Here is a 27,320-nt window from a genome sequence, read left to right on the forward strand (position 1 = left end):
TATTGAGTACTGTGACCTCCTTTGATCTGGATGTTAACTTCCTGTTAATGCAAATGAGGAAATCTGTTAGCTATTTTAGATTTCATGAGTTATTATTACTTAATGTTGTACTTTTGGGCATGTACTTTTTTTGGTTATTTTATTGGAATTGCTGTTAGTCTTTTTCATTTTACACTTAAGTTATTGAGGTTTTGATTTGTTTCAAACTTTATATTTTACTTTTATATTTTTTCTTGTTGATTTTTAGTTTAATTAAACTTATGAATCCTGATTATGTCACTCATTGCATTAGCAATTCCTCTTATACTTGTGTCAGACAATTTTCAGAAGCATGATTTTTATATCACTATCTAAATTAGCAATAAAAACGTTGAATAGGGCAGGGACAAGGATAGAATTCTACAGCAAGTCACTAGAAAACACTCTCCAGAACACAGCACTCATTAATCAGCAATCTAGTTACTATTCTCAGTAACAGGAACCAGACCTAGCTATTTTATCCAATTCACACCTCTGAGTCTTGTGACCTATCTAGTGACTTGAAATAATTAAAGAATCTGTCTTTGGTACAGTTAAGTAGTTTGAATTTATAGTTGAGTAAATTGAAAATCATACTGTGGGATGTTTGTAAAATAGGATTATAATTTGTATCTTTGTACCTATATGCATATAATTTTATTATGACAAATATTGTTCTCAGCTTCCTTCCCACCCTTTGGTGGCTTCTGCTTTCTCACATTTTTTCTTCCTTCTAATGGTCCAACAGCAGTCTAAGCTGTGAGTACTTCTTGTGTTAGCGATGTAGAAGTGCGAGAAGGAATGAGGTAAAAAGAGTGTAATCTGGGAATGGGGAAGAGATAATTCAGAGGATTGTTCCTAGAAGTTGATGAAGGTACTTCATTTGTGCTAGAAATTGATGGAAGAAGGGGAATTTTGAGGCACCTGGTTGATTTGTTGCAGACTTTTTGTTTCTGCTCAGGTCATGATTGCTTGGGTCCCGAGACTGAGCCCAGTGTCTGGCTCCACACTCAGTGGGGAGTCTGCTTGCAGATTATATCCCTCTGCTCCTCCCCACCTTCCCACTCTCTCTTTCTCTTAAATAAATAAATAAATCTTTTAGATAAAGGGGGGGATTTTAAGAAATATTACTATGAAGCATATGTCTTGTTTGCTTTATTTGAGAAATAAAAGAACTTGATATTAGCTTTTGGTTGCTGAAAATTCTTCCTTTATGTTTCTCTTCCTTGAATTTGGATTCTGTGGATTCTTGGCTTTACCAAGGAGAGGATGGGAGGAAGAAGAAATAGAAGAGGGATGAAGACGAGGAGGAGGAAGGGGAGAGGAGATAGAAAGAAAAGGGAGGTAGGAAATAAAGGGAGAGAGAGAGGAAGAGAAGGAGGAATGCAGAGAGAATTTATATGTTATAGGCAGTCTGGGACTATGACCATCGAAGTACTGACAGTGATTTCCTCTGAAGAGTAGGCTTGGGGAGGGGGTGGAAAATTTTAACCATCTATAGCAGTTGGTTTGATGTTTTTCAGTGGATATTTATTTAGGCTAAAAAAGTAAGAAATAAAAAAAAAACCTAGGTACTCTTTTTATTTACAGGTTATTGAAATAAAATTTCTATGTAGTGACATGTAGAAATCTTACATGTGCAATCCCATAAATCTTGACAAATTCGTGTTACTTGCATACGCACAAATCCAACAAGATACACAAAGTATTTCCATCACTTCAGAAAATTGCCTCCCCTAAGTGTGCTTTTACTATTTCCTTTTCTGATGGGGCTTCTATTTTTTCTCAGTGGTACTTGTTTTACTCTTCTGATTCATGGCAATCTGTTTCCCTTGGCCACATCAACCTAAGCTAAAAATAGGAACTCTCAAACATAATAAAGCAGTATTTCTTTGGACTTCTTCCAGCTATTATAAAGGAATGCAAAACTGTCTCAAATTCATCTGATATTTAGGAAAATAGTTTGTTAAAGAATCAATAGACAAAATCAATAGTATTGATATTTATACATAATAATCTATTAGAATACAATAGGAATGGAGTATCCTCTTTATGATTAGAAAATGAGATGAACCAGGGGTGCCTGAATGACTCAGTCGTTAAACCTCTGCCTTCAGCGCAGGTCATGATCTCAGGGTCCTGGGATCGAGCTCCATATTGGGCTCCCTGCTTTGCAGGAAGCCTGCTTCTCCATTTCCGACTTCCCCTGCTTGTGTTCCTGCTCTTGCTGTCTCTCTCTTCTCTTTCTCTGTCAAGTAAACAAATGAAATCTTTAAAAAAAAAAAAAAAGAAAATGAGAAGAACTGAAAATAGAGTATCTAGGTATGAGCTTAAGAAATATTTAAGCCTAACTGAGGAAAACTATAAAAATGCACAAAATTTGATTGGAAGAAATGGAAAGGCACACTATATTATTAACCAGAAAGACTGAATAACATAAAGATGACAACCCTAACTTTTTTATTATTATTATGTTATGTTATTTTATTTTATTTTTGAAGCAGGCTCCCTGCTGAGCAGAGAACCCGATGTGGGGCTCGATCCCAGGACCCTGAGATCATGACCTGAGCTGAAGGCAGAGGCTTTAACCCACTGAGCCACCCAGGTGCCCCTTATTATGTTATTTTAGTCACCATACAGTATGTCATTAGTTTTTGATGTGGTGTCCCAAGATTCATTGTTTGAGTATAACACCCTGTGCTCCCTGAAATCTGTGCTCTCTTTAATACCCATCAGCAAGCTCAGCCATCCCCCCACTCCCTTTCCCTCTAAAACTCTCAGTTTTTTTCCCAAAGTACATAGTCTCTCTCATGTTTCAGCACCTCCTCTCATCCCCCACCCCTTCATTTTTCCCTTTCTTCTCCTAATGTCCTCCATGCTATTCCTTATGTTCCAAAAATAAGTAAAACCATATGACAATTGACTTTCTCTGCTTGACTTATTTCACTTAGCATAATCTCCTCCAGTCCCATCCATGTTGATGTGAAAGTTGAGTAGTCATCCTTTTTGATGGAGGCATACATTGTATATATGGACCATACCTTCTTTATCCATTTGTCTGTTGAAGGACATCTTGGCTCTTTCCACAGTTTGACTATTGTGGACATTGCTACTATGAACATTGGGGTGCATATAGCTCATTTTTCACTATACCTGTGTCTTTGGGGTAAATACCCTGTAGTGCAATTGCTGGGTCATAGGGTAGCTCTATTTTTAATTTTTAGAGGAACCTCCACCCTGTTTCCCAAAGTGGGTGCATTAACTTGCATTCCCACCAACAGTGTAAGTGAGTTTCCCTTTTTCCACATCCTCTCCAACATTTGTTGTTTTCTGCTTTGTTAATTTTTTGCTGTTCTGACATGTAAGGTGGTGTTTGAATGTGGTTTTGATATGAATTTCCCTGATGACTAATGATGATGAACTTTTTTTTCATGTGTCTGTTAGCCATTTGTATGTCTTCTTTGGAGAAATGAAAAATGACAACTCATCCTAAGTTAATTTATAAATAATTATTCAAATGAAAAGTGGAGATACACTAGTTTATTCAATTTTTACTTGAAAGAACACCAAGCAAGAATAGTTAGGGAAGCCCTAAAAAAGAAGAGAAATGATTGGGATGCTAGTTTTAACAGATATTATTGGTGCATGAATTAGATAGACCAATGTAATAGACAAAATAGTGTAATTAGACAAATAGAATAAAAAGCCCAGAAATAATCCCAAATGCATATAGAAATTGTTATAAGATAAAGATGGCATATCAAAGCCATGTTGAAAAGATGGATACTTTAATAAATGGTATTGGCATAATTGAATAGCTACATGGAAAATGGTAAAATTTTATCCTTCCTTGAACTATATACCAGGATAAATTCCAAATGTATCAGAAATGTCATGCAACTACTGGAAAAAAAATGGGGGAATTCCTTTATAATTTGTAAATGGGAAAATTTTCTTACTAAAAATTCAAAAATTTAGAAGACATTGGGAAATCACAGATAAATTTGATTGTGCTAAAATAAAAAAGAAATTTCACATAAGAAAAAACTATAAGAAAATTAAAATAAAAAACAAACTAGAAAAAGTGTGGATTATATTACAGTCAAAGGGTTACTATTGCTAATGCAAAATGAGCTTCTAAAACTACAGTAGAGCAAGACCATTAACACTAAGAAAAATTGGCAGAAGTTAACTACTAAAAGTAATAATATATGCTCATAGTCCTCGATGAAATGAAAAATATTCAACTCACATGTAATGAAAAGCACAAAAGAAAATTATACCAACATACAATTTCTCCATCTTCAAGAATAAAGAATCTGAAAACACATTTCATTGGCTGATGAGAATGAAGAAAAGTACAACCTGTATAGAGGGGAATTGACAATATCTACCAAGTTATATTTGAATTTTCTCTTTGACCTAACAGTCTCACTTCTAGAAGTTCATCCAAATGTGTGGACATTGCAAAAGTACAAGAGGACATATGCACAACACTATTCATTGCAGAATTGTTTTCAATAGAGAAAGTTTCATGTCTGTCTAATATCCATGAATAAGAAGTAGTTGAATAAACTATTATGTGCCCATATAATGAAGTACTATGCTCCTATAAAAAAAGAATGAAGAATATATATATATATATATGTTGCTTTGAAATGAGTTCCAGGGTAGATCATGACATAAAAAATTTTAAGGAGAAAACTATGTATTATGCATACTGTTTATCTAAGGAAGTAATTTTTCTTTGGCTTGTATTAGAAAAATGAAAGAGTAACCCCAAACTAAAAGGAGTAAGTGTTATTTATAGAGCAGGGTTTTTCAACAGTAGCAGTATTAAAAGTTTGGACTGCATAATTCCTTGTTGTAAGACTATCTCGTGCATTATAGGATGGTTAACACCATACTGACCTCTACCTACCGATGTACCTATCTAGTTGTGACAACCAGGCATTGCCAAATGTTCCTAGGGGACAATATTTTGAGAATCACAATGAATGCGGAAGGAACAGAGTAGTGGGGTTGAAATGGAAGTTGGAGTTCTCAGAGTTTATCTTTTTAATTTTAATTTTTAGATTTGAGTTTGGAACCATGAGAATGTTTTATATAGCTATATAATAAATTAATAAAAAATTAAAAGGAGTTCCTAAAAAATTGGGAGCAAAATGAAACAAATTGAGTTGGTAGGTTAATGACACAGAGGGTAGATTCTTCAAAGGACCTTGAAACACAGTACTTTTGACTGTACAACTCTGGTGGAGATGTTCCAAGGAGAAAAAGATCTGCAAAGAAATATTCAATAGTTTTTTTCAGTTATCAGTGTTAGTGATAATATTGTTCAAAACTAATTAATAAGTAATTATGTTAAGGCTGTTAGGAACCAATATTTTTAGCATAAGTCAAGTGACATAAAAGTACAAACAGGGCACCTGGGTGGCTTAGTTGGTTGGCAACTGACTTCGGCTCAGGTCATGATCCTGGAGTCCTGGGATCGAGACCCTCATCGGGCTCCTTGCTCAGTGGGGAGTCTTCTTCTTCCTCTGACCCTCCCCGCCTCTCATTCTCTCTCTCTAAATAAATAAATAAATAAAATCTTTTTAAAAAAAGTACAAACAAAAAATTAACTAAAAATAGCAAGCTAAATATGGATTGGAAATACTAACATAAATTCATGATGATATATTTTCTCTTCAAATGAGTTGTTCCCTAGCCCTGTCTGCTATAAAAGTCCTGAGACAATACATAATAGTACCCAACCTGTGGTCTTTAAATATTTTTTTCCCATAAAAAATCCCCACAGTTTTTGCAGAAATGAGTGTTTCCAAGTCCAGGGCAGAGAGTGTACAAGAGGAGTCAGAAAGACCCTGTTATACCAGAAAATTAGGAAGCTACCAAATACTATTATGAATTATGACAAAAATGGCATAGGAACTAAAAGAGCCCTCCTCATATAAGGATTAATGACTATATTAGATTAAAAGGACATCAAATGTGTAAAACTTCATGACTTCATAATGATACTCAAATAAATGGATAAGAAGATGTGGTACACATACACACATACACACAGGCACTGAAATACTACTCAACCATAAAAAAGTTTGAAATATTGCCATTTGAAATGATGTGGATGGAGCTAGAGAGTATTATGCCAAGCAAAATAAGTCAGAGGAAGAATCTCAAGTATCATATGATTTCACTCATGTATGGAATTTAAGAAACAGAACAAATGATCAAAGGGGGAAAAAAAAGAGAGAGGAGCTAAGCAAGAATCAGACTCTATGGAGAACAAAGTGATGATTACCAGGAGGGGAGTAGATAGTGGGGATGGGTTAAATAGGTGATGGGCATTAAGACCACACTTGAGATAAGCACCAGGTCTTGTATGGAAGTGTTAAATCACTAATATTGTACACCTGAAACTAATGTTGCACTGTATGCTAACTAACTGAATTTAAATAAAAACTTAAGAAAAATCCTCATTGATAACCTTTGAAGAATGTTACAGAACCAACTTATTCTTCTCCATCCTGGTAAGGAAGGGAGTGTATCAAACATGTCTTTCCTGTATGAAGAACCTTAGGGTAGCCATATAGGTCATAAGTAGATTTTACTAAAGTATTCCAGCTAATAAAGAAGAAATCAAATGATGAGACCATTATCATTTTCTAATTTCTAATAAAAAGTATATCTAGCCAATAATAGCTGTTAAAAACATTTTCATGGAAGAATCAGGCCAGCAACACCTAAACTCACAAAAAGAGGGAAAACTGAATACCGCCTACTTCCTAGTAGAGGTACACCACAAAAATATGACTCATTCTTGACAAAATACCAAACTGAATCTAATCAGACCTCTATATACAACAATCCATAGGAGATGGAATAATATGTTGACACCATAGGTATATAGTCAGCAAAACCTTAGAATGTGGAAAAGTGTAGGAAAAATAGTCCTGTTTTTTAAAGTAATAAAAAAAAATTGTGGGACGCCTGCGTGACTCAGTTGGTTAAGTGGCTGCCTACAGCTCAGATCATGATCCCAGGGTTCTGGGATCGAGTCCCACACTGGGCCACTTGCCCAGCAGGGAGCTGGCTTCTTTCCCTCTGCCTGCTCCTCCCCTGCTTGTTCTCCCTCTCTGACAAATAAATAAATAAAATCTTTAAAATAAATAAAATAAAATAAAATGTGAGGAAAGGAAGAGGGAGAGGGAATGTGTGAATTAAAGAGATTTATGAAACATGTTAACCAAATGCAACATATGGACCTGACTTGGTTCTTGTTTGAGACAAATCAACTCTAAAACATTAATGAAGCAATTAGAGACACTTGAACATTGACTAGGTATTTGATAATATGAAAAAGTTGTTAATCTTAAGAAGCATGATGTTGGTATTTTTTTAAGAATCCTTTTCTGGTAGACATATATCCTAAAACATTTATGGGTGAAATGAAATGGCTGATATTTGTTCCCCATGGGAAAGGGTTACTTGGTCCTGCCTCATTGGCTTGCCATAAGTTGTTTAGCATTTGCAGTTGGTATCTTAACAGCTCAGGCAAGCTTATGAGACAACATATTGATAAAGATTATACTCGTTGGGGAAGATGAAAATGAAATTGCTTAATGGATCTTTCTTCCTTTCCTTTATTATGCCTTAACATTCCATTCTCTACCTCCAGCAGGGAAATAGACACTCCTTGATTACTGCTTCTTTGGAATTAGCTGAATTTCAGTTCTTTTTGTATTTCCCACAATTTCAGCACATCCTGGGCTTAAACCTTTCCAGAGCTATTTTAAGGCTTTATGTCACTGTTGTGATGTTTGTGTTTAAAACTTTGAGATCATCATATTTTTCTCTCCTTTTCTCTCTCAATACATTTTGTATCAGCAGTTTGATTATGATGGACTATTTCAAGTATTTCCTTCCTTATTATTTATTTTGAAAATGAAGAGGCCATTCTCTATATAAATTTCTATCATATCTACATTACAAATGAGTCCAAAATAAAATATTATTTTTTTTTCAATTTTGTGCATGAAGATATTATCAGAGAAACAAGAATGCCAGGAGAGAGAGAGAAGAAGAATTTCTGAGCAGAGTATTTTATTTCTAAAGAAGGATGTGATTTTTAGCATAATATCCTGATTAATTGAGATTACAATCTCTTGCCTTTGTGCTGGATTTGTAACCTCTGTCAGGGAAGTGTCACTCCTTTCTTCTATATGGGGATCTCTAGTGATTTCATTATTCACTTTCTCCCTCATCTTAATGCTTTCCACTATCCTGGCACCGTAGGGTTTATGAATGAATAAAACCCTATTCTTGTGCAACATCTGTGTAGTTGCTGTTCAGTTTTCATTTCCAAAATCATGACCTTCATTCAGTAGAGGCAGACAAAGCACTCCCTGTGCCCACCTTGTTACCTACCTGAGGCTTCAGGAGTGCTCAAGTTAAATTCCTCTACCTTCCCACTATGTTGTTTCTCACAGTGAATCAGCAGAAATTAGTTCACATCCAAGATGGGTTTTATATTTTGCCTCTCTATACAGCTATTTTAATAGCCTTTACTTCATATACTGTTAAGAGAGTTAGCACATTATTTGATTTTAGGTTTTAAATAATATACATACCCAATGAAAATGTGGAAATTGTGATCATTCAAGAAGCTAACTAATTAGCTCAGAATGATTGACATCTAAAAGATTAAATGTGGATTAATGTTGTAAGGGTATGTGTGAGAGAGACAGACAGATTAAAAGAGGACTCTTGAAAAGGGTGACTATTCCTGTAAAATGCAAAGTGGAAGTAAAACTGTGCAATAGTCTATTTTGAATTTTATTATTGAGTTACTTTGCTTATTTCACTGAAATTGGAAAATATCCTGATCGAATCTAAAATGATATGCACATATCCAAATACTTTTTATCAGGTTAATTTTTATTGGTTCAAAATTCAGTTTAGGTGGGATGAGATGAAGAGGGAGTGTGAAAATTGTGGGGAGAAAATTGATGCTAGATTCAGAACCACCATTTAATTTGTTCATTCATCTCTCTACCCCGGCATCTTTCACACTGGTTAGTCCATAATGGGTGCTCAATAAATCTCTGTTGGATTAAACTGTGGTGATAAACATCAACAAAAATAAAATATAGGTCAGCCACTGTTTTAATATGATGTTTATACTCAAATGCTTATGTGTCTGTAGTACATGTGGTTATGTTTTAGGTTTTTTTCCCACAGTACTATCATTTAAAGATTTTAAGGTTTGTCTTGAATGAAGCATGTTTTCTTGAGCGGGTGGTTGGGCATTTTAGTCTCATTCATCTAGTGCTTTATATAAAATACAGGTTAGTTTTTACTTTTACTTAAAAATATAAAATGCTATGGTAAATAACAAAATTAGACAGTAAGAGAAATATTTCTTATAGTGTTTAACAGGATAAACACAAACTTCTGTAGCATTTGGTACTCTTCTAATTCTTATTACTTGCATATTTCAGTAACACTTTGATCCACAGACTTTAATTTGCATGTATTTAGTAATAGATTTGTGATACTTTACTTGAAGTTCGAAGTCCTTGGATGTCCTCAGCAGTTGGAACTGTCAGTCAGCTTAGAGTAAATGCTTCTGTATCTCTTCCTGGCTACTGCCTGTGGTAGTAATGAGTCCTCTGACTTAATTTTTATCTTCTTTTTTTTTTTATTTTTTTTTATTTTTTTTATTTATTTTTATTTCCAGCATAACAGTATTCATTATTTTTGCACCACACCCCGTGCTCCATGCAATCCGTGCCCTCTATAATACCCACCACCTGGTACCCCAACCTCCCACCCCCCGTCCCTTCAAAACCCTCAGATTGTTTTTCAGAGTCCATAGTCTCTCATGGTTCACCTCCCCTTCCAATTTCCCCCAACTCCCTTCTCCACTCTAAGTCCCCATGTCCTCCATGCTATTTGTTATGCTCCACAAATAAGTGAAACCATATGATAGTTGACTCTCTCTTAATCCCTCATAGACTTCTACTGAGTTTCAGAATTCTTTCACGTTTGTGCATCATAAAAGCAAAATATCATCTTCAGGTGATTCTCTACATTTCAAGAAGAGTGGAAGCTTGTAGTCTGTTTTGTCTGCTGACCTTTGTTGAGAAGCACTAAGATAATATTTACATTTAATATAATTGCTTGCTCCTATTGCTTACTCATTTTTATGTGTTTTAAAAAATTTCTCTGAATTTAAAATCACATTATTGAGTATAGAAATTGCGTGTCACATGAAGTTTTTATATTCTCAACAGCACTTAGCAATCGGGTTTACTTAGTTTATAATTTATATTTGTTGATTTATAAGTAAAAACGGTTTGAGTTCCCTTCCTCCTCTCTCTTTTTGTCAACCTATTCAGTAGCCTGTAATGAATTTTATCATTGGCTTTTAATACTGCTGATTTGACAGGTTGAGAGCTAATACATTATCTCTCATCCACTTTCCCCATGGCTGCAGAAAGGATGGACAAGCAAATTCTTTATACTCTTAGCGACTCATTAACATTTTTATAAACACAATACCAGAAATAGTAAAGTCATGAAAGCACAAGCATGGCAATTATTTTGAAAAGTTAAACTTTTCTTCCTATACTTGACCATGTCATAATGTCATTCCAGAGAGGAAAAATGTATTTCTTTTTTCATAATTTACAGAGGTTAAATCTTGTCTGCAATAACAATGTTTTTTTTTTTTTCTTGTTAGAATGCTATTATTGGCAGAGAATGTCTGACCTTACTTAAATATATGGGAAAAAACCATCTTTTAGAAAATTCATGTTTTGCCCAACCTGACTTCTTCTTAATTTTCCATCTATTACATAATTTACCCAAACATAGTTTCTGGTTTCTTTGACGTATTTGAAAGTCTCAATACTGTATGTGCTTTATGATAGATATGAGTTAAGAAACTTGGAAGTACAAGAAAGAATATCACACTTATTAATTATATCTCTTTTTACTTCATTATTGCTATGAAAACACTGTAAGTTAAGAGTAATTGGAGTACTAATATATTTTCATAGTTTTTGGGTATCTGTTACAACTAATTTAAGTAATTTTCAATAGATGCTGATAATTCTCATAAATAGTATTTATTCACAATCATTCATATATACAACAAATATTAGACACTACTGTCTCTTTATATTACATGCTAGATCTTTGAAAACATGTGGCCTGAAAAATAAAAAAAAAATATGTGGCCTGCTAAGTTTTTTTTTTTTTAAATTAATATATAATGTATTATTTGTTTCAGGGGTATAGATCTGTGAATCATCAGTCTTACACAATTCACAGCACTCACCATAGCACATACCCTCCCCAATGTCCATAACCCAGCCATGCTATGTCCCCCTCAACCTCCAACAATCCTCAGTTTGTTTCCTGAGATTAAGAGTCTCTTATGGTTTTGTCTCCCTCCCTGGTACCATCTTGTTTCATTTTTTCCCTCTCTACCCCCCATGACTCCCAATCCCGCTTCTCAAATTCCTCATATCAGAGAGAGCATATGATAATTGTCTTTCTCTGTTTGACTTGTTTCACTTACCATGATACCCTCTAGTTCCATCCACGTCGTTGCAAATGGCAAGATTTCGGGGTTTTTTGATGGCTGCATAGTATTCCTAAACACACACACACACACACACACACACACGCACACACACACACCCACACCACATCTTTATCCACTCATCTCTTGATGGACATCCAGGTTCTTTCCATAGTTTGGCAATTGTGGACATTTTTGCTATAAACATTCAGGTGCACGTGCCCCTTTGGATCACTATGTTTGTATCTTTAGGGTAAATACCCAGTAGTATGATTGCTGGTCATAGGGTAGCTCTATTTTCAGCTTTTTGAGGAACCTCCATGCCGTTTTCCAGAGTGGCTGCACCAGCTTGCATTCCCACCAACAGCTAAGGAGTGTTCCTCTTTCTCTGCATCCTCGCCAATATCTGTTGTTTCCTGACTTGTTAATTTTAGCCATTCTGACTGGTGTGAGGTGGTATCTCATTGAGGTTTTGACTTGTGTTTCCCTGATGCTGAATGATGTTGAACACTTTTTCGTGTGTCTGTTGTGGCCTGCAAAGTTTTGAGAATCTAATTTGAGAAGATCTGATGAGAAAGTTATGCTATGATGATGATGATGATGATTATCAGGATAACTTTTGCTGTCACTGAGTCTCAGATGGTTTTTGCTGCCTCAGTTTTTTTAAGGCATTTTTTTTCTAGCCTTATTAAGACATAATTAGTACAGAATATTAAGTTTAAGACATACATGCGATTATTTCATATACATACATATTGCAAAATGATTACCACAATGAGGTAAGTTAACACCCTTATCACTTACATAATTGCCTTTTTAAAAAATTTTGTTCTATGGTGAGAATATTTAAGATCTACTTTTAGCAACTTTCAAGAATATAATACAGTATTGTTAGTTATAGTCACCATGCTGTACATTACATCCGCAGAATTTATTCATCTTATACCTGGAAGTTTGTACTGCTTGGGTTTAATTCCTGCCCTGCTACTTACTAACTCTTTAGCCTTGAGAAATTACTTAAACTCTGTCAGTTCTGTATGTGTGTTTTTCTCACTTGGAGAACTCTTAAGTGGATTTTAAAAGAATTTTGGGAATTTCTTGACACTGAATAAATATATATGTATTTTTCTCCTGGTCTATGCTACTACTACTTCTTCTTCTTCTTTTTTTTTTTTTCAATCAAACTATTGTTGTTTCTTGAGTGATGCTGAAAAGCTACTTAATAATTCATCTTGAACACTTAATGTATGTATGACACTGCGTTAGTGTTAAATATTTGATGTGAAAATGAAGCCTTTCTTTAGATTTATCATGGGTTGTTTTCACATTTCATATACTCTTTGATTTATCTATTTATCTAGGCAATTAGGGTTATTGAAAATTCATCCTTTGAACAAGTTGCCAAGTCAGAGAACTTTAAGCCAAGAAGATTTATAATCTTAATGAGTCTGTTAATGATTTGTGAATTTAGGACATTTTATTCTGTAGAAATTTTTATCTCAATTATTTGGATTATAATGAGCAAAGATGTTTTCTTGGATTAGAGAATGAATTGGTTTTAGGCATTTGAGGACAATGAATTCCACAGATATATCAGTCTCTTCAGAACACTTAGGTTAATAATAGAGGAATTAAGATGAAGAAGATAACCAAAGAGTAGAAACCATGGATCCTTTTTTCCTTTTTCTTCAGTTTTCCTACTTCTTTCCATTCCCTCTCACCCCCGTCCCCTCAGCCCACTATCTTTCATGGACACATATCCTTTTGTCCCATAAGAACTGTCTCCATGATAGATGTTGCCAAGAGCAGATAAATCATGGTAGGTGGGGCACCATTACCAAATAGACACATATCCAGATAATTTTCTCATTATTCAGGGGAGATATTTTTGAGTAAGGAGCTCTCTAGTGTTTCTAGTGTTCTCTATATTAAATCTCCAGACTGTAATAGCCTGGTATACCAGTAAATTTTAATTTAGTTTCCCAAAGTGGAGACACACATTACTTAAAAAAGGAGATAATTTTAGACAGTACACCTGAGGGACATGGTCTTAAATAACATCTAATCACAGATTTTTTTAAACTTTTATAATTCTTCTCATTAGTAAAGAAAGATCTAAGTTTGATGGTAGAATATATTTAACAACTAATACTTCATAATGTGACTTCTTATAAAGAAGGAGCAGGTCTTAAACTGAGCCCTGGCTGACAACAGTAACCAGCTAAGATGTAATAGTATTATTTTCATTTTCTCTACTTTTGGGAAGTGGTGCTGGATTTCCATTTATGATAGTGATATAAAGATCTCAAAAATGCATTGAAATTAAATGGTGATTTGGCTGATTTTAAGATGAAAGTTAAGGAAATAATTGTATAGCTTTTTTGAAGTACCAGCTGTGAAGATACTATTGACCATAATTTAACTTTAACCTGATTTAGTACTTTCCATTACAGTGTATCTTGTTGTCTGCTACTCAGACTGGACACAGTGCTTCATGAAGAGTCTCACCAATGAAAAATACAGTGGTACTGTCAGTAACTTAGTCCTGCATAATATACTTCAATTACCATCTAAGATTGCATTAGCTCTTTTGTAAAGTCCATCATACTTTTGTCTCATATTGAACTTGAAGTCTACTAAATCCCTCAGGTGTTTTTCATGAGAACTTCTACCAAGTTAGGTTTTCTCCTTGAGACACTAGTACAATTGATTTTTTGAAAACTAGGGGAAAAAAAATTCACACTTTTGGAGCATCTGGCTGGCTCATTTGGTAGAGCATGTGACTCTTGAACCTTGGGGTCCTGAGTTCAAGCCCCACATTGGGTGTAGAGCTCACCACAAAAACAAAAAATAAAAAAAACTCCACACGGTTAAATTTCATTTTGATTACTGCATGCTAATGATTCAGCTTATTCAGACTTTTAGATCTTGATTTATTTTTTTAATTTATTAGCTATTATCCCAGTGCTGTCTTTCTGAAAATTTGTGAAGAATGCTTTCTGTTTTCATACAAGTAATTGATTTGGAAATATTAAGTGGGAAAGAGCCAAGGGTTGAACTCTACTGTGTTTCATTAGAGACTCCCTTTTAAATTGATGCCAAACTTTTGATCATGCTAAAATCCCTTCAAATTTATAGTTGAAGAAACTAATAATTCATTGCCTCTGTTTAGTTTAACCGGTTGTGCAATGCACAAATATGTGTGTGTATTCATATAGATTTTAATGTACCATTATGTGCATAATTCCAACTTTGGATGCTTTTTTAAAAAAGATTTTATTTATTTATTTGAGAGAGAGAGTGCGCACGCACATGAGTGGTGGCTAGACAGAGGGAGAGGGAGAAGCAGCGTCCCTGCTGAGCATGGAGCCAATGTGGGGTCCCATCCCAGAACCTTGAGATCATGACCGAGCCAAAGGCAGACACTTAACTGACTGAACCACCCAGGCACCCCAATTTGGCTGCTATTTTTAAATTATTGGAAGTTCATTTTAGTAGTAATTTCACTTAGGTAATACTTTCTTCTTTTTATCATAAAAGTAATATGAACTATTTCATCAAATATCTTGTTAAAAATCTAAAAAAGACCACAAAATCAATAAGATTCTCCTGTCCCACTTCAGAAGAAAACTTGCCAGTGAAAGAAATTAGATTAGTTTGACATTATTTACTCTTGACATTTTATTTTCTTAAGTCATCTATTGATCACGTGTGGATAATTTAGTTTTGAATTTTGTTTAGAATTGACATTAAGCTTTGACACTTTTCCAAAGCATGTTATTTTGAATATAAATAATGTGGAATTGATTTTTAAAAATTTACCACAGACAATATAGAAATTATACATGGAATTGATTAAAATCTAGAATTTCTCCCTTGATTAATAATTTAAATAAATTTTTGCTCTCCTTGCCCTCAGAAAAAATAAGGATTATAAGGATAATAGGTATATATATATTCTATTTGTAAGGAATTGTTTGTACCAGTTTCTGGTTTTTGAATTAGAAAAAAATCTGCATATGACAAAATAATCAGGTAATGAAAAATACATCTGATATTTGAAATTGTGAAAGTTGTTTCTAAGTTTATATTTTCAGAGTATTAATAGAAAACATTTATTGGATGTCTGTTTCCTTCTGGGCACTGTTCTAGGCAGTTTGCATGTATTACTTCATTTAATACCCTCAAGAATTTTATGAGCTAACTCTATTTCACAAAGAAGAAACTGATGCAGAGTGGTTAAGTGAGTTCCCTAAAATCACTTGAGTAGAGTCAATGTTGACCCTCAGCTATGGTGATTCTAGCATTCATTCATTCTCTTACCTATTGTTAAATACTGTAGTAAAGCTTATTACCTAAAGACAGCTTGCTACCAGCTTTTGCCAATAATTCTTTGAGTTGGAATTTTCTCCCATTTTGTTAGAAAAGTATCAGGAAAAAAGCTTGAAAGTGTACCTATTTGAGTGTGTTATAGAGAATATCAAATGAAAGCTAGTAATATTTAGTACAACAGAAGTTCTCTACAGCCAAACACCATCTCTTAGAGCTTTTTTATTATGAAGTTAATCCACAGTAATAAGAGAGACGTTTCCTAAGTTTCTAGTGGGCCAGAGAGTTCACATTTATTTTCTTTAACCCATGCAAATTTCCTATCTTGATTTTATAAATGAGGAAGCCAAAGATTTAAGAAGTTTACCAGCTTGTCCAGCATCTTACATGTAATCACAGCTGGGATTCAGATATAAATGTGTCTGATTCTGAAACCCATGCTTTTTCAGGCTCATTCAGAGCCCACAATGGGATGAAGGGAGGTCTGTCTCTAAGTCTGTTTTTATTCCAAGGATTGTGTTATGGTGAGAAGTTACAGGTCTTGGAAAAACCAAACCAAACCAAAATATCTTCTCACATTCTCTAGGAGGTACGTCTTTTTTTTTTTTTTTTTTTTTGATAAAATAAAGAAGAAAAAAAATACAATGAACTAGAAATTTTATATTATGAATTTTCTTAGTGTCCCTTTCCTAGAATATAAAATCAAGGAGATATGTGTCTTGAATGCTGGATTATAGGTAATAATTGTTGCTGTTAGATGTTATGTTTTGCTGTTTGTTCTTTGTATCTGAAATATGTTTTTTTGACTTTCTGCATCTTGATAAGACCCAAGAATTCAGATATTTTTATTATATTTTGCTTTAGTTTATATAATTTCTAATGACTTAAATAAACTCTTTAAATTCTTTACAGAAAAATATTTGAGATTAACTGCAATAAAAATAAGGCTTTAAACTTTTTATAAGGAAATTTAATTTCCATGTTAAGAGCTATGTCTGTTATGTGCCATGTAGTTTTTATACATTACCTTTAATCCTTAATGGCACCCACCCAAGGTAAATATTATTTTAATTTTATAGGACAGGAAGCCATAGTTAATACATAACCTCAGAAGTGAAAAATATCTGGTATATTAGAGGAACATCAAAGAGGGGCATCTGGGTGGCTTAAGTGTCCAACTCTTCATTTCTGTTCAGGTCATGATCTTAGGGTTGTGAGACTGAGCACCTTGTTTGTGTCAGTCTCTGCACTGAGCATGGAGCCTGCTTGGGATTCTCTCTCTCCCTCTCCCTCTGCCCCTCCCTGCCTCATGCATGCTCTCTCTTTAGAAAAAAGATCAAAGAGTTCTTTATGGATAGAGCAAAGTGAGCAAAAAGGAGAGGAAACATTAGAACAAAGATGTGGTGGGGGAAAGATTGGTGTGTGGGATACAGATCATTTTGGTCTTAAAGTGACTGTAAAGAATGAAATCTACTCTACTGTAATTAATTTTGATTAGAAGAGTGCCATGGTAAAATTTATGTTTTAACTGGTTACACTGGCTGCTCTATTGAGAATCCTCTGTGGAAGCAGAGAGACCAAGTGGTCCCCGCAGGAATCCAGATGAGTGGTGAGGGTGGCTTGAACCATAGAGGTGGCATGGGAGATGGTTAGATGTGGTTTGGTTCTTGATAAATTGTGAAGGCTGAACCAGTAGAATTTTCAGACACATTGAATGTACTATATTAGAGAAATGGAGGAGTCAAGGAATGGCTCCCAGGTTTATGGTCTGGGCAACTGGAAGGATGAATTTGCCCCTGACTTGAAATGGAGAAGAATGTGGCAGAAGCATGCCGTGGGAGAAAGATCAATATGTTAAATTTGAGATGCTGAATAGATAGATAACAGGAAAGGGGTGTGGGCAAGAAACATACATTTGGTTATCATCAACACATAATTAATGCTGAATATCAAGAGGTTGAGACAGATTACCAAACAAGAAGTATATATTGTAAAGGGAATATTTCTGAGGAAAGAAACTGGGGCATCCCGATATGGAAAGATGGAGAGCTGAGGAGGAACTATCAAAGGAAATGGATTTGGAGTCTCCAGTGAAGTAAGAGAAAAACCAGGACAGTGTGATGTGTTTGAAGTTGTACGAGTCTGCTTAGGCTGCCATAATGGACTGCCACAAACTGTTCAGCATAAACAATAGACATTTATTTTCTCACAGTTCTAGAAGTTAGAAGTTCAATGATGAAGGTTCTGGCAAATTCGGTTTCTGGTAAGGACCCTCTTAACTGTCTTGTGGATGGCTATGTTTTCCATCACCTTTCCTCTGTGTATGTACAAAGATGAGCTCTGGTGTTTTACCTCTTCTAATGGTACCAGTCCTGTTGCATTAAGGTATACTCTTATGACCTCATTTAACCCTAATTGCCTTTTTAAAGGCCCTATTTCAAAAAAACAATCACAATGGGAGGTAACACTTCAATATATGAATTTTAGGGGGATACAATTCAGTTCATAACAGAAGTCAAGTATAGAAAGTGTTTCAAGGAGAGTGATCAGACATGTCAAGTATGGCTTATAGTTATCTATGTTCAGTGCTAAAGCAAATGTTGTAGGTAGAGTGTTGGATTTAACTAGACATGGAGTTATAATATGTGTGTATGATTAAGGAAGTAATTATAAAAATTGACCTTGAAATTTAAGTTGGTAAGGAGGTAGTGAGTAGATGATCTTCAAGTACATTCATTTTTTTTATTCACAAATGTTTATTGAACATCACTATGTTCTTGACACTGGGTTGGAGCTTAGAGATTCATAGATTCATAGATTCTGAGGTCATAGGGCATGACCTCTGCCTTTGAGAAACTTACAGACCAATTTGAGAAGTACAGTATATGAAAGACTATTGCCATGTACAAGAAAGATAAATACACATTTCTGTCTTCAGTATCTGGGTTAGTAGTAGAATATATTTGCAAAAATTATTAAAGATAGGAAGATCTTGGGACACCTGGGTGGCTCAGTCAGTTAAGTGTCTGCCTTTGGCTTAGGTCCTGGGATCAAGTCCTATGTTGGGCTTCCTGCTCAGAGGGGAGTCTGTTTCACCCTCTGCCTGCCCTTCTGCCTGCTTGTGCTCGCTCCCCTCTCCTCTCTGACAAATAAATAAATAAATAAATAAATAAAATCTTAACAAAAAAGATAGGAAGAACTTTTTGCATGTGAAAAGGCAGTACTTTCCAACTTCTTGTCCATGGTTTGATAAGGCAGTCACTTCCCCCTTTCTCCTCCTATCTCCCACTCCCAATCTTGTTAATAATGAATTTAGCTTTGCTAATCTTTCCTCCAGGTCTTGGATCCATAGTAGAGAAAGTTTCCTCACCTGTTTTATAATTTGGATTGGCAACCTCTCAGTGGAAAAGGAAAGGGTAGGTGATAGGTATGGTAAAGAAGCAGAATTTGAGGGCCATTTTTGCCAGCGTATTTTAAAGCCATATAGTGAGGAGTGTGATATACAGTGTCTGCCAAGTTTCTCAGTTTTAGCAGAGAAACTCTTGGAAAATGAGTAGAAAGTAGATCAATAATTAAGATATAAGATTTATTCCAATTCTGAAAAACTATGTTTCAATGGCCATCTTCAGCAGAGAGCTTAGAATTATGGGGAAAATTATAATATTTTAGAATTAAGAACAATATGAGCTACTGTGATATATTATATATATATATATATATATATATGTCATATTAGGATAATGCTAATTATAGCATTATGATCTCTGAGGGGATTATACGTTTAGAAAATTAGAAAATTAAACACTCATGATAATATAGACTACACCTTTTAAAAATATTTAATTTAAGGCAGAAATAGCTAAGAATAATTTGACCCAATAACTCAAAATTCTTATAACCTGATGTTCTTTACTGCATATAGGGTAATATTTGTTATCACTTCACAGGTTTGTGTTTCCAAAGCTGGTACAACAGAGGTTATTTTCTCCTAAACATAATGTTTTTCTTTAAGAGGTACTTAGTGATAGATGAACTCAGTAATTATTGATGATTAAATAAAAGTAAAGTTCAATAATAGATAAATGGTGGGAATTTTGAGTTTGGCTATAGTGGACTATTTTTCATTTTCTTCTATAAAAGAGTTAAGGATGTTTCACTTGAAGGACAATGGTATAGATTTAATTTTTCTCTAGTTCCTCCTCTTAGGGCAATTAAAAACTCTGGACTTAAATATAACACAAACATAAGAAGACCCTGAAAGGTAGAGGGAACAAGATAAACTGCCTATGTATCTTGGGACCAAGGAATGACACAGTGGTGAATTCCTTGGGTTTTCTTTTTGCCTTGCCTTGTGCATCCCAAACCAGGTCCTGGAGAAGCTTTACACATTAGAATGCCAATAGGCCAGACAAAAATAAAATTAAAAGCAAAACAAACCAAATAGCCCCCACCCCAAACCCCAACAATCCCAAAACCCCCCAAAAACAAAACAAAACCCAAACAAACAACAAAGCAAAACAAAGCCCAAGAAAAGCCTGTTCTCTCTTACTAAAGGATGAGGGAAGGGGCAGCCTAGAAAGGCAGAAAATATGTAGACAATAAATGATCTGCTCCAGCCAAATATCAAAGAAGAAAACTGCAGCTTTGTGATGACACCTTCCAGTGAAGACTGGGTAGAGTCCTTGGACTTCCACCCTTACGAGACAGTAGGAGTTGCCTCAGTCTTCATGCTGGGGTGTCAGAGAAGGCTGAGTCAGAAACAGACTTTCATCCCTGCTGGGCACAATGAAGCTCTCCTCCCTTGCTTGCCATGTCAGTGGAGCAGTGACATGGCACCCCTTACCCTCCCAGCCAGGGTATCATCCTAGTGGGATCCTAAATTCCCACTCTGTCCAGCATCAAGAACACCTAGCCCCTTCAGGTTCCAACAGAGGCTGAGTGGAGAACTTGTGTATCCATCACTGCCTGGTAGTACTGAAGTGATGCCCCCTTTCCTGCAATGGAGTGGTATCACAGGAAAGTTGCTATGGCTTCTAGGTGACTCAGTTGGTTAAGCATCGAACTCTTGATTTTGGCTCAGTTCATTATCTCAGGTTCCTGGGATTAAGCCCTGCATGGGGCTCCTGCTCAGCAGGGAGTCTGCTTCTCCCTCTGCCTCTGTCCCTCCCCCTGCTTGCGTACTCTCTCTTTCCCACTCTTAAATAAATAAATAAATCTTTTTAAAAGGTTGCTAAAAAAGATTTAAATAAGATCCAGATGCTTATAAGACCCCAAATATTCAGGTTTCAATAGGAAATCACTCTTCATACCAAGAATCAGGAAGAACTCGAACTGAATGAGAAAAGACAATCAACACCAACATCAAGATATTAAATATGTTAGAATTATTTGACAATGAATTTAAGGAAGACATCATAAAAATGCTTCAGTGAACACTTTCAGATACACTTGAAACCATTGAAAAACAGAAAGTCTGGGCAAAAATTGGAAATTATCAGCAACGTAATAGAAGATATAAAAAAGAGCCAAATGGAAATTTTAGAACAACAACAACAACAACAACAACAACAACAAAAAGCCAAATAAAAATCCAATGGATAGCCTTAATAGAAGAATGGAGAGGCAGAGTGAAAAAAAAAAAAAAATCAGTGACTTTGAATGTAGAACAATAGAAACGATCCAATCTGAAAAACAGAGGAAAAAAAATAGACTGAAAAAAATGAACAGAGCCTTAGGGACAGATGGGGCTATAAAAATTCGTCTTTGCTTCCAAAAGGAGGTAGGAGAGAGGGTGCCCACTGCTATTACACAGAAATGTAATTGATTTTGTATGTTGATCTTGTATCCTGAAACCTTTCTGAACTCACTAGTTGTAGGAATTTTTTGTTTGTTTGTTTTTCTTTGTTTTGTTTTGTTTTTTAAAATAGATTCCTTGAAATTTTCTTGTAAGCCATTGTGTCATCTGCAAATAAGGACAGTTTTATTTCTTCCTTTCTGGTCTGCAAACCCTTTGTTCCCATTTCTTGCTTATTGTACTGGGTAAAACCTCCCATGCTATGCTGAGTAATAGTAGTTAAAATATTCTTTGCTTTGTCCCCAGTCTTAGGAGAAAGCATTCAGTCTTTGACCATTAAGTGTGATGGTAGCTAAGGGTTTTTTGTAGATGTTCTTTAAAGCTGGGGAACTTTCCTTCTATTGCTAGTTTTCTGAGAGTTTTTATCATGAATGAGTGTTGACACTGAAACTAAAAATACAATACCATTTACAATCACTCAAAAAAGAAAGAAATACTTACTTGTAAGTGTAGCAAAACATCTGCAGGCCTTTATTTTGAAAACTACAGAATGCTGATGAAAGAAATCAAAGAAGGTCTACATAACGGAAAGATGTGACAATTTCATGGATTAGAAGAATCAGTATAATAAAGAGGTCAGTTCTTCTCTAATTGATATAAGTATTAAAAATCCCAATAAGATTTTTTTGCAGGTACACTCAAGATTATTCTAAAATGTATATGGAAAGATAGAGGAAATAGAATAGCTAAAACAATTTTGAAAAAGAAAAATAAAGTGGGAGAAAAAGTCTGCTTAATTTCAAGATTTATTATCTATTAACAATAATCAAGACTGTGTGGTATTGACATAGAGGTGGACACATAGATCAGTGGAACAGATAGAGAATCCAGAAATTGACTCACAAAGTATGACCACCTGACTTTTGACAAAAGTGCAAAAGCACTTCAGTGAAGGAAAGACAATCTTTTCAACAGATGGTGCTGAAGCAATTTTCTATTCATAGACAAAAATAAAAACAAAGAAACTTGAACTAAATCTCACATTTTATGCAAAAATTAAGCCAAAATGCATCATAAATATAAATGCAAAAGATAATACATACAAATTTTAGAAGATAGCATAGGAGAAGAATATTTTGGATCTAGAGCTTGGTGAAAAGTTCTTAGACATGGCGCAAAAGACCACAATCCATAAAATACAAAAATCAATAAATTGCACGTCATCAAAATTAAAGACTTTTTTTTTTAAAATGTAAAAGACATCATTAAGAAGTCTAGAAGATTAGCTTTAAACCAGGGGAAAATATTTGCAAACCTTATGTTGGAAAAAGGACCAGTTTTTAGAATACATAAAGAATTCTGAAAATTCATGTTAAGAAGCAAACAATTGAAGTAGGAAATAGGCAAAAGTCATGAAGAGACATTTCACTAAGAGGATGTATACATGACAAATAAACACATGAAAAGATGTTCAGCATCACTAGCCATTAGGGAAATGCAAATTCAGACCACAATGAGATACCACTGCATACCTATAAGAACAGTTACACTTGAAAATATGACAATACCAAATGCTGGCCAGGATGCTGAGAAACTGAATCTGCCATACATTGCTGGTGGGAGTGTAAAATGGTACAGCCACCTTAGAAAATAGTATGGCAGTTTCTTTAAAAAACGAAACATACGTTTACTATATGACACAGAAATTGTAGTCCAGGGCGTTTATCCCAGAGAAATGAAAACTATTTGCACAAAAATCTTTTATGGTTTATAATAGCTTTATTTGTAAAATTCCTAGTTTTGATACTTGACTATAATTATATAAGATGTAGCCATTGGCCGAAGCTGAGGAAAAAGCATTCTTATCAATAACCTAACTCCTAGAGACTCATAACTCAAATCCCCGGGGTCCTAACATCACCTTCCCTTCCATGTGTGATGTGGGAAACAGAGGCAGAAGGAAATGTAAAGTTAACTTTCTTAATGACCTGCAGCCTACTGACAGGGACTTGTAAGAGTATAACATTTCTCCAGGAAACTCCCAACTGTCTTTTTTCTTTTTTCTTTTTTTTTAATAAGAAGTAAATTATTATTATTATTTTTTTTATTTTATGTTAATCACCATACAGTACATTGTTAGTTTTTGATGTAGTGTTCAATGATTCATTGTTTGCATGCAATCCATGCCCTCCTTAATACCCATCACTAGGCTCAGCCATCCTTGCACCCCCTCCATTGTAAAACCCTCAGTTTGTTTCCCAGAGTCCATAATCTCTCATGGTTCACCTCCCCATCCGATTTCTTCCCCTTCATTTTCCCTTCCTTCTCTTAATGTCCTCCATGCTATTCCTTATGTTTCACAAGTAACTGAAATCATATGAAAATTTACTTTCTCTGCTAGATTTATTTCACTAAGCATAATCTCCTCCAGTCCCATCCATGTTGCTGCAAAAGTTGGGTGTTCATCCTTGCTGATGGCTGAATAATTTTCTATTGTGTATATGGACCATATCTTCTTTATCCATTCATCTGATAAATGGTATCTTGGCTCTTTCCACAGTTTGGCTATTGTGGGCATTGCTGCTATGGACATTGGGATGCATATGGCCCTTCTTTTCACTACATCTATATCTTTGGGGTAAATAACCAGTAGGACAATTGATGGGTCTATTTATCTTTGTGTATGGTATAGAAGAATAGTTGAAGATCTGGAGAATCAACAACAAATTAAACCTAACCCAGACACCAGAAGGGAAATAATTAAGATTAGACTGGAGATGAATGAATTAGAAAGCAGAAATGCATTAGTAGAACACATTAACGAAACTAGATGCTGGTTCTTTGAAAGAATTAATAAGGTCAATAAACCACTGTCCAGACTTACCCCCAAAAAAAGAGAAAGGACCCAAATTAATAAAATTATGAATGAAAGGGGAAAGAGCATGACTAAGGAAATAAATACAATTATCAGAAATTATTATCAATAGGTATATGACAATAAATTAAACAGCCTGGAAGAGATGGATGCATTCCTGGAAACCTGGGAACTACCAAGACTGAAACAGGAATAAATTGACAACCTGAATAGACCAATAACTAGAACAATAACTAGTAACAAGACTGAAGCAGTGATCAAAAACCTCCCAAAAAACAAGAGTCCAGGACCTGATGGATTCCCTGGGGAATTCTACCAAACATTCAAAGAAGAAATAATACCTATTCTCCAGAAGCTTTTCAACTCCCAACTGTCTTAATGTTAATGCATTCCTAGAAGAAAGAAAAACAATCTTAGCTTGGCAATAGCAAGGCCTCCAATATCTTGAGAGTCTTCTTTGGCATATCAAAGTCCTTTTGAAAACCTCCCTTTTTCCTTATCTCCCTCACTCCCAAGTGTGTAATCAGCCATTCCTCCCAATCCCAGTGCAGCAGCTCCTTTGGCTCACTGGACCTGTCCTTGGGCTATAATCACCTTTTTTTTTTTTTTTTTTTTTTTTTTTGCACCAAAACATCTCAAGAAATTCTTTCTTAGTGGTTGGCTCTGGACCTCATCAACATTCCAAAACTACATCAATCCCGTTCTCAGGGCTTTGGGCGCAGACTGAGTACACCACTGCTGGGTTTCCTTGTTCTCCAGCTTGCAGACAGCAAGTTGTGGAATTTCAGTCTCCAGAATTGCATGAGCCAATTTTTAGAATAAATCTCCTCTTGTGTATATCCTATTGGTTCTATTCTCTAGAGAACCATAACTAATATAGATGGGAAGGAATTAGAATGTTGGCAGAAGAGCTTGGCAGCCAGTGTGTGGCTGGAATGGAATAGGACAGCATGATAAAAGAGACCAGAAAAGTGGTGGAGCTGAGGATGGACAAATTACATAGACACTGTCCATCATGGTGGGTCTCACGACTTTTACAATGAATGGAATGAGAAGCTGTTGAAATCATGAACATAAAGTGATATGTTACTTATGTTTAAAAGGACTTTTCTGGCTACCCAGTTGAGAACAGATTGTTGGGTGTTGGGAGCAGAGAGAATATTTAGGAATGCGGTTATTGCAATAATCCAGAGAAGAGACGGAAGTGGATTGGAATGGGGTAGGAGATAGGTAGTGGTTTAGGTGAGGAGAAGCGACTCAGCATACAATCTGAAAGTAGGTATCATAGGATTTGCTGGTCAATTGATGTAAGTACAAAGTTTTTGGTCTGAGCAATTGGAAGATCATGGCACTACATTTGATAATATGTAATTTGAAAAGTTCAGTATTGAGGAATATGTCTTCTTATTTAGTGAGCCTCATCATATGGCTGTTGCTCCTCTTTGGCTCAGATTTGTAGACTTGATGACTGTATTTACTTTTAGTTTCTTGCCACTTGCCATCACGTATGTGCTTGGGGTATCCCATAATTTATGGAGGGTGAGTATTAACCACTGTTTGCTTAAAGGATATCAGTGACAGAACATGATTTTAAATATTATGAGTGTAACCCAAAGTACTCAAGCATGATGACTTAGAATGCTTGTCATTCTGTAATTGGCTTTTGTATTATTGTGTCAGAATTTTTGTATGACTGCTTAACTAGGCCCTTTGTTCTTTCTGTTCCCCTTTGTGTCTCTGCCACATTCCTGCCTACCTTTATGTCCAAGACTAATCTAGGTAATTAAAGTTTTTCTTTCCTTAAAATATACCTTTCAAGCCAAGAAAAGATCTGAAGGCTTCCTTGAAAAAAAAAAAACTAGCATATGTCATCTTTCAACATGTCCAATTAAATGTTATTGTTGAGGGTGAATGACAGCATCAGTTTTTTTTACATGGAAAGACTTTAGCTATTTTTTTCTGAATAACGTTTTTGGGTTTCTTTAGGGCACATTCTGACTAGTATTCTGCCCATTTTAATTTGCACAAGAGTATATCAGTTTTTTGCATGTTTATTTATATGGGTTAAATTTAGTAGAAAACCTGTGTAGAAAAAACATTTGCTCATTAGTCTTATAAGAATTGGAATGTAGTGGGACTTTGCTTTAAGATACAGTGAAAGAGAAATATGAGTATGGATTTAAGCAATAAAGAGAAGGAAAAAAAAGAATCAGAAATAATCAGAAGGAACTAAGCTGAAAATATAATTATACATCAAGACCATAATAAACAATAAGTAAAGGTAATATTGAAGTGGTTTTTTAGATGATCCTTAAAACCATTGGGAATAAGGCAGTAAGCAGAACTCCAAGATAGAAACATATATAACTTTCAGTGAATGGATGGAATATAATACAGGCATACCTTGTTTTATCATGCTTCACGTCATAGCACTTTTTAGATATTTCATTTTTTCACAAATTGAAGGATTCTGGCAGCCTTTTGTTGGACAAATCAATTGGCACCATTTTTTCCAACAACTTTTGCTCACTTTGTGTCTGTCACCTTTTGGCAATTTTCAAAATATTTCAAACTTTTTCATTATTATTATATTTGTTATGGTTATCTGATCAGTGAGTATGGCTTGTTGAAAGCCTAGATGATAGCAATATTTTTAGCAATAAAGCATTTTTTAAAAACAATTAAAAAAAGATTTTATTTATTTATTTGAC

General features: G+C 35.0%; 1 long non-coding RNA gene across 1 annotated transcript in view; it reads left to right on the plus strand.

Annotated features, from left to right (window-relative positions):
• Positions 1–27,320, plus strand: part of LOC116584550 — a 195,657-nt gene that overhangs the window by 15,956 nt on the left and 152,381 nt on the right. The window lies entirely within an intron of this gene.

Source organism: Mustela erminea, chromosome 2 (assembly GCF_009829155.1).
Source record: "Mustela erminea isolate mMusErm1 chromosome 2, mMusErm1.Pri, whole genome shotgun sequence".
In the NCBI taxonomy this organism is placed as follows: Eukaryota; Metazoa; Chordata; class Mammalia; order Carnivora; family Mustelidae; genus Mustela; species Mustela erminea.